The sequence below is a fragment of the Pleurodeles waltl genome, chromosome 7 (genome assembly GCF_031143425.1).
Source record: "Pleurodeles waltl isolate 20211129_DDA chromosome 7, aPleWal1.hap1.20221129, whole genome shotgun sequence".
In the NCBI taxonomy this organism is placed as follows: domain Eukaryota; kingdom Metazoa; phylum Chordata; class Amphibia; order Caudata; family Salamandridae; genus Pleurodeles; species Pleurodeles waltl.
The window spans coordinates 1,045,889,813-1,045,898,065 of NC_090446.1; the positions used below are offsets into that span (position 1 = coordinate 1,045,889,813).

At 39.0% G+C, this 8,253-nt stretch overlaps 1 protein-coding gene across 8 annotated transcripts in view; it reads right to left on the reverse strand.

The window, feature by feature from the left end:
- The window catches only part of HELZ (helicase with zinc finger), a 1,413,339-nt gene that overhangs the window by 1,342,466 nt on the left and 62,620 nt on the right, over positions 1–8,253 (reverse strand). For 5 of the 8 annotated variants that reach the window (XM_069199901.1, XM_069199892.1, XM_069199893.1 and 2 more), the window contains exon 2: positions 7,214–7,265. The gene's annotated coding sequence lies outside the window, so the exon portion shown is untranslated. Of the gene's footprint in view, positions 1–1,985; positions 2,057–7,209; positions 7,266–8,253 lie in introns of those variants that run through there. The other 3 variants (XM_069199898.1, XM_069199899.1, XM_069199900.1) reach the window with 2 other exon arrangements.

Consider the following 8,253-nt stretch of genomic DNA (forward strand, 5'->3'; position numbering starts at 1 on the left):
TACATAACCACCTCGTTGATTTAATTTAATTTCACTTAACTTTCTCCCTTGCTGACCAAACTAGGAATTTACCAGAAAACTCACTTTTCGTAGCACTTCGTAGAACTGGAGATATGTTTTTGCATTCAAATAGGTTTCTTTACAATAATATTAACACAACAGATCCTTCTTTGCTTTTGCCCCAATCTGCTTTTCCTTAAGATATTAGGGAAAACTAATCTGATTAACATATAACAAATCTGAGCTTTAAAATTCTATATTTTCTTTCGCCCTTCTGAATCAAAAATTATTTGATGTCTCAAGATTATCTGAATGGCATCCTAGGCCACAGAAAAATTGCCAGTCCTTTTATTTCTGTGAAAATACTCTTTGATTAAATCAGTTGCCCCATGTAGCCAATTTTCATACTCTATTTACATTCAATGAAAATTCTGTTTTGAGGGAGGTTTTGACAGAATTTGGGCATGTAATTCTATGGCATAACGATCCAAAAGGCCATAAGGTAAAAAACATAGTGGTTTGAATCTGAGACACCGTGAAGTTGAAAGAATAATCTGTCTGAGCTATTAGATCATGCCTTAGGGAGCTAAGCGCCAATTCAATTTTCTCATAAAATGCACTATTCCTAAAAGTCAACCAGACAGATTTCTAAGGTATAACATTCTTAGCTAGTTTGGGTTTGTTTTGCCTTGTGTTTGGGCTACAAGAATTTAAGATTGGACTCCTGATGGAATTAAAGTCTTCATCCACAATAATGTAGCCTTCTAATGGCATTTGAGATTAAAGAAATGCGTGGACTTATATACTGTGAGGGTGTATATTTACCAAGATTAAATGTTTAGAGGAAATAGTACAATTGGCCATAAGCCAGCAACCTTTGTCTGTTTGACAATTATGGATTTTTAAGTCCAGATTTTTTTTAGAAGTAAATTGCTTCTCCATGGTGTGCAGCATTAGCAGAGGAAAATAATCTAAAAGGAGACCATGGAGACAACATAGTAAAATGTTGCAATCCACTATTTGGAACACGCGTCTCGTGCAGAAAGAAAATTGCAGGATTATGTGAACAAATGGAGGATTCAATATTATTATTATTAAAACTGTTAGCATTGAATGAAAGGGGAAAAAAAAAAAACACCCAACTTCTCACCCCAGTTCCTGCCAACTACAGCTAGCCATCCTATTCAGGAATCCCCTTTCAATAGCCTACTGACTGGCACCATATCATGTTCAATGTGTCGGACCTCTGTTGCAAAAAAAAAAAAAAATCTAAAACAGAGGGGTGGGGGCGTTGAGAAATTTTCCCCTTTCACTACACAGGACATTTCAAAAATCAATATTTTTATACTTTTGAGAAGACTGACCACTTACAGTAGAGAACATTTTCCATTTGGCTTTGCACAAATAAGTGTGCTTGAGCAACTAAAGTCTTGAATTTTGGGAACAAGAGCTTAAATGTTCCAAAACGTTTACAACTTTCATGAGTCATAATCAATGCAAATCTGGAAAGAGAAATGTTTATAAGTGAAACACGACCAATTCTTGATAGTTTGCTGCAGAACTTGCTCCTTAATTCTGAACCCACCAAAGTTAAACAAAAGTGAACGCGGTGTTTCCAAACTTTTAGAAGTGATTTTTGGAACTTGGTAAGTTCTCATAATAGTTAAATTGCAAGTCTGGCAGGACAGGATATATGATTAAATGTTTGACCCAACCAATATTGGGCATCTCTGGGATACCTAAAAATCATTAACTGAGATGCTTTGACCTATTATCCAAGTTCTATTGCTTGGCTCTGAGCTCTAGAATCTCTTTTTTTTTTTTTTTTTTATCTAGTATCCTATCAAGGTGAGAACAATTATCTTCCAAATCTGAAAGTTTTTTCTGCATTAGGTATAATGTGGAGGATAAAAAAAAAAAAAAAAAAAAAAACATGATTTTATTCTGTTCATCAAGGGAGCCCTTCAGACTTTGTGCAGACGTACCTCTAATTTATGGCAGGGCACTGCCTAGTAGACCTTCCAGGGATGTCTCTGCTGCTGAAGTACCATTGAAACTAGAAAGAGAAGTGGGTGGGGGAGAAAAGGTTTGTTTGCCACGAAGAAGTAAGAAATTATGTCTGTTTCACGAGAACAGCAGCTTCGAGTAGTGGGCAATGTTTTAAAGGTATTGACGTTTAAACTGGCTGGTTTATAGGCTCCTGCAGTAGATTATGTATTTAATTAGTCAAGTAAAGTTCTTGTGTTTCCTTCTTTTCAATAGTCACATCATCCTTCTATTATATTCTTAAACAAAGAGTATGTAAGTGTACCCTGGCCTAACTGTATTAGATTTGTAGAAGGAATGAATGCCCAACATGAAGTCAGGGATGACTCGCATCATTTGATTTAAACTTCCAGCTGCACATCTATCAGGGATGTCAAAAGCTACATCTGCTGCTGTCAACCATTCCTTGTTACTGAGAAAAAACATAACTCCATTAAATCTGGTTACTCTCTGGCACCTCCGGTGCTCTGTGGCCCATGTTGTGAAACACAATATCTGCTTAAACCATATAGATTTGAAACTTTGATAAGACTAAATGCTAGGGAAGTTTAAGAGTTTGTTTTTTTCTGTAGTCATAACGGTTTTACCTCTGGTATCACTTCTTCAGGTATGTTGATTCTCTGATAAAAGGAGTGGGGGAACATTCACTAGATTAAAAATACATTGTGGCTGTAACTCAACAACCACAGGAAAGCCAGCATCTAAGAGTACTTTAGGGTCCCGAGTTGTGAACAATGCTACCGCTTCTCCAGAGCTGCATCCTTTATTGCTCGTGTGATTTTTGCTTGATTTTTAAATATGGGCTCTAAATTCGCCTTTAATGGCTAGCTCACTGAGATTATTTTCAGTTTCAATAGTTTTCTAAAGAAAGTATGAGGTTTCACTGGTATTCCTGTTTAATGACACTAGTAACCTTTGGACAACACATCAGTAAATAAAAAAATAAAAATAAAAAATCTCCAGCAACAATCAGCAAGAAAAGGGACAATGTAAAATAAAAAACGCTGTTATCCTGTACACAGTGTTCCTGCTTACCCTAGATGTCGCGTGCACTCCCTCCCTCCCCTGTGCCGTATTTAACCGTCGCTTATACCCCACAATGTAGAGCATGTAGGAAGTCACCCCCAGCATGCAGCAAACCTATATGGGTAGGAATGTGCTATAATTGACAGTACTTCACATGGTCAAAAGCATTATTTTGGGCCATGAATGCAACGAAAAAAAGTCCTTTTTAGCAATTGTGTATTTACCTACCATTAGGTTAAGGTTTAGACACTGTTCCTGTGTCCCCAACCCCTTTCGAAAGCCATACTGCACCTTACTAATGATGCCAAACTGATGGACCCAGGTCTCTAACATGTGCAGATCCTACTACTTTTACCAAGGAATCCAACAATATTGGTTGACAGCAGCAAGGATCCTCCCTACCAGTTGATAGCAGCATTCAAAGACTGGAACTATAATAGCAGTCTGCCAAGAGGCAGGAATCTTGAAGAGTACCACAGTATTTAAAGCATTAGTGATAATGGGTGCCCACAGAGCAATGTTCACTTTATAAAGATCCATGGGGACCTTGTCAGGGCTGGCTGCCTTTCTAGATGGGCTACAGGATACAGCAATCATCTCTCCGAGGTCAAATATATTGTCGAGGGGGAAAGGGGAGATTATCCAACAAATCAGCTGTGCTGGTATTTTCAAAAGAAAAAAAATGTCTGAAATTATTAATCCACCCGTCTTCACTGTTAGACCCTAGCCCATTACGTTTAACGGTTGCTGAACTGCTCCCTGCTCTAAAAGCCTCTGGTATCCTTGTCTTTGCAGATTTTAATCAGGCTTTCCCAAGCTTCTTCGTTGAGGGTCTGCGTCCTTTTTTGGACCATTTTATAATTTGACTTAGCTTTATCTATGGCAGTATTGTCTCTAAGGCACCACTTAAGGGCTAGGTACAAGCACTGGTTGTCTACCATACATTCCCTGTCAAACCAGCCTTGTTGAGTAGATTTGGCATTTTAACACAGCTAGTTAAGGAAGTCTTAATAAATGAATTTCGTTTTTCAAATGCCTAAATTGTTTTAGATGCAGTGTAATGATCTATCAACAGGTAATCTGTCAACTAGATAGTAATATTTACAACATGCCACCTATACCAGAGTCCTTTAACTTTAGAGGCTAGATCAGTTGCACTCTTACATACAGGAATTTTAGAACTGACCAGCAGGCAGAGTGCTATTTCATTGGGATTATGATTGCTGAACCCACTTTCAGCGGTACCCCCTGCATCAACCAGCTCAGCCATGCCTTTAGACATTATTAATATTTACATCACTGATGGTACCTTGTTCCGAGATTACAAAAGTATGTATGTGTGTCACAGGGTACCCATAATTTCAATCATATTGTCGAGATCAAATATAAGTAGATCACACAACATTCTCTGGCCTCTCTGATCTGCACTCTGGTCATACAAGAGGTTATCGAAGGCCAGGAAAGGGTCACTCCGGATTACATTACTACCCAATTTGCCATTAAAACAGCAAACAATGATAACATTAAACTCATTCAGAACATGGCCTGCCCCATTTCTTAATATTTCCATGACATAAAACAAAACAATAATTTCACAGCCCAATTCCACTACAGAATTATAAAAATTGATAAGAAAGACAAAACCTATTTAAAATGACAATCCATAGAATTTGGATTCGAGTGTGGTAGCAAACGATTAGAAAGACCTTAAACAGCTTTGAACCCCGAAGCCAGACTCCTTTTCTGTCAACAGATTTCCTGTAACATTACAATAACAAATTATTAAATATAATTAAACCAATCGGGATCCAACAGATCTGTGCTTATGTGGCAATATTCCAGTTTATCAGATGAGTAAGCGAGTCCTTGGTTTGTAAGACCTCAGGAGGAGCCTACCTTTGTACTACCACCTGTAGGTGGCTGCAGGCTTTGGGTGGTTTTACTGCTCCTATGTGGAAACAGTAATCTATGGACAGTCAGTCTATATCCTCCAGGCCAATTAGAAGGGTACATTTATTGGTTTTAGGGACAACTGGACGGTTAACTGGTTCCGGTCACAGAGGGGACTGACTTGGTGACCGGTTTACAAGAACAATACCTTTAAAAAAAAAAAATTAAAAAAAAACAAAAAAAAAAACCCAGGGCAAAATGATGATAGGGTTGTTTAAAAGATTCTAGTGGGTGTTTTGGGCACTGTGCAAAATTAACAGATAGGACAATTTTGGGTGACCACATAGCCCCCTGTTTGGCTGAGGGTCCAATTCAGTCCACTCTCCTAACAAGGTGAAAATATTTATATTCCGAGATGCTGAAGTCAGAATTTCTCGTTAACCAATGGAATACCTTGCTTTTGAGTTTGTCGGATTCTGACCTGGGTGCAGACAGAAAAGGATTATTCGTCAAAATCACTACTTAGAGTCAACAGTCAGGTGGAAGATTGAGGCAGGAGCAAAGTGACATCAACTTGCGGGGACAGCCCTCCTGGTTCAATTACAGGGGCATTACTCCTAGGCTTCACAGCCTCTTACTTGCATTCCCCACCCCCAATAGATTAGGCTCCGTCAATTAAATCAATGGTCGAAATAGCCGGTTTGGTGAATGTAAACCACTGAGCAGGAGTCCCTGCATAGGCTGCCATTGTGGTGACAGTATTAGGTAAACTACACATCCTCCACCTGGGTCTATATGAGGGCCACATAATTACATTTGGTTAATTCTGAAATCGGTTTCTCCAGGCCTGCTATTCTCTACACAAGAGGGGGAGGGAGGGAAGGAAGGGAGGGACAGGGGGGGGGAACAAATGTCACTCAGGTTTTTTTTTTTTTTATCTTCCCAAGCAAAGGGGTGCCAATTGGAATTGTTAATTTCTACTCTTTATTTCTCATAGCCTGAACACAGTTCAAGTTCTGAATGGTAATGGGCACACATGTTTTTGTTTGAGTTTTCAATGACACTGGACAGTGCTTCAGGCAATCTAGTAAATACTTACATCGTACCGGATGGGGCAACCGTGCATGAGGGCCTCGACTCACACACGGGCTATATTTGACCTTGACTGTTCACATATTACAAATTATTAGTCCTTCTGCCATAAGGTAGCAACCAAGTAAGCATAAGGGCCAATAATTTGTAAAACGTGAGGAGTCAACTTCAAATGTAGCGTGCGTCAGTCGAGGCTCTCATGCAAGGACACCCTCAGCCAGTGCAATATACAAGTAATTACTTGATTGCTTGAAGCACGGGGATAATGTAGGGGTGAATTCGGAGGGAAAGTGAGCAATAGTCTTTAGGCCAAATCAATTCCTTTAGAGATGACTGGACTGATCTGACCAGAAAGATGTCCAGCATGTAGCCTTGTATTATAGTAAATGCTTTGGTTGGTTTTATCTCCCCTCCCAACCCTCTGCATTTTTCGCTTCCCCATTATCCCTAAGTAGCAAGCCAACAACTCGAAAATAGCGCAAACAGGACATCAGTCAAGGAATACGTGAAAAGGGCAAAGCAACAGTAAGCCAAAGGCCAATAAATTCATAGATGGACCTCTTGGCTTTCATAAGCAAACACAATCCTCGAGAGATGTTTTGCCCTACAGCCAAGATGAGTGGCCCAGCCCAGCCTGTTCCGGGCATTGGCGGGCCTGGTCTTGACCATGTCTTCTCCATGGTGCAGCCCACACTGTGGGGGCTATAGGGCAGAGCGTTCAGGCCCCTCCTACTGCTGCTGGATAGAACAGTGGTGCACCCTAGGTCACAGAGTCCAGTCCCCATAAACAGTTGCTTCTCTTAATAAGTTAGCGTAATACCATTGAAAAATGTGCCGAAATCTTCCTTTTGTACAAAGACGTTGGTTCAAGTTCCAGGTTTCTGCTGATATGTGATCAACAATGTTTATACCTACTTTTATGTTAAGCAGTATGTAGAGCTAGAAAATGGCACCCCATTTTGATAAGCTCTCAGCTAATGAGCAAAAAAATCTGCCTCATATTTAAATAGGCAATTTCAAGGTAAACAGCCAAACATTTGTCCAATTTATTCATATCCAGTTTTCATTAATTGGTTTCTCTTTTCCAGTTTTTGAATTGCCTCTAAAAGTAGCTCAAAATATTGCTAGCGACATTAAAGAGAGACAAAGGTTTACCTACTGTCACACAGCTGATGACATAATTGTTCCTTTCGGATCCATTTCAATCAGTGCTGAAAAAATAATGTAATCAGATACATATTCAATTAGCTTGAGAAAGGTGACAGAATATTCAAGTTACTTTTTTCCATATAAAAAAATTATAAACAGATTCGGATTTGCCATCTCTAAATCATTAAAGTTATTTAGTTGGTAATTAATTAATAGGTGAGAAACTAATAAAGAAATGTGTAAATCTTTGTGACACATACTGTAACGTCATATTTATCTTTATAGGTTTCACAAGTACAGTTTGCAAAGGAACACACTTGAAGGGAAGAAGACATTAAACAGTAGATCTGAGATGGAGAGCATAACATAACTCACAAAAGCACAAAGGTTAAAAAAGAAAATCTATAGATAGTTATAGTTAGGTGAAAATGTCGGTGACAAAGTAATATTTTAAACTTACAAAACCACTTGAGCTCACCAGTGATAGTTATCTCAATTAACTACAACTTATGCCCTAATAATAGCTCAAGAGCCTGTGTGTTTTTGTTTTTTAATTTTGCCACAGAGCCTCCACTAATTCCCTTCAAATTGTGTTACAAAAAACTAAAATAGACGTTTTTGGTCCCAGACGGGTGTCTCTCTTGGACACGTTTTTTTCAGGACTGATTCTTAAGATGGCTGCCGCCACATCCTTGTTGATGTGTTGGCACCCAAACAGATCTCAGCATGAGATCTGACAGCCTGGTAGATCCTCAGCTGTGCGATTGAGATATATATATCTGTTCAGAATAGTTATTCGTGAACAAGGCAGCGAGGACTGCCGAAACGCGTTGAGCTTTTTCTGTATGCCGAATAAAGGAACGAGTTATTGGACACCGTGTGTGGCAGAGACTTTTTTCCGTAAGTGGGAACTTGTATGTTTATTTTTAAGGGTTCCGCGACCCTTATCTTTGCTGCCTGTGAGCGAGGACGCTGAGTTACGCGGTTTTTGTATTGTTTGGAAGATAGATATATATATATATATATATATATAGATATATATACACACAC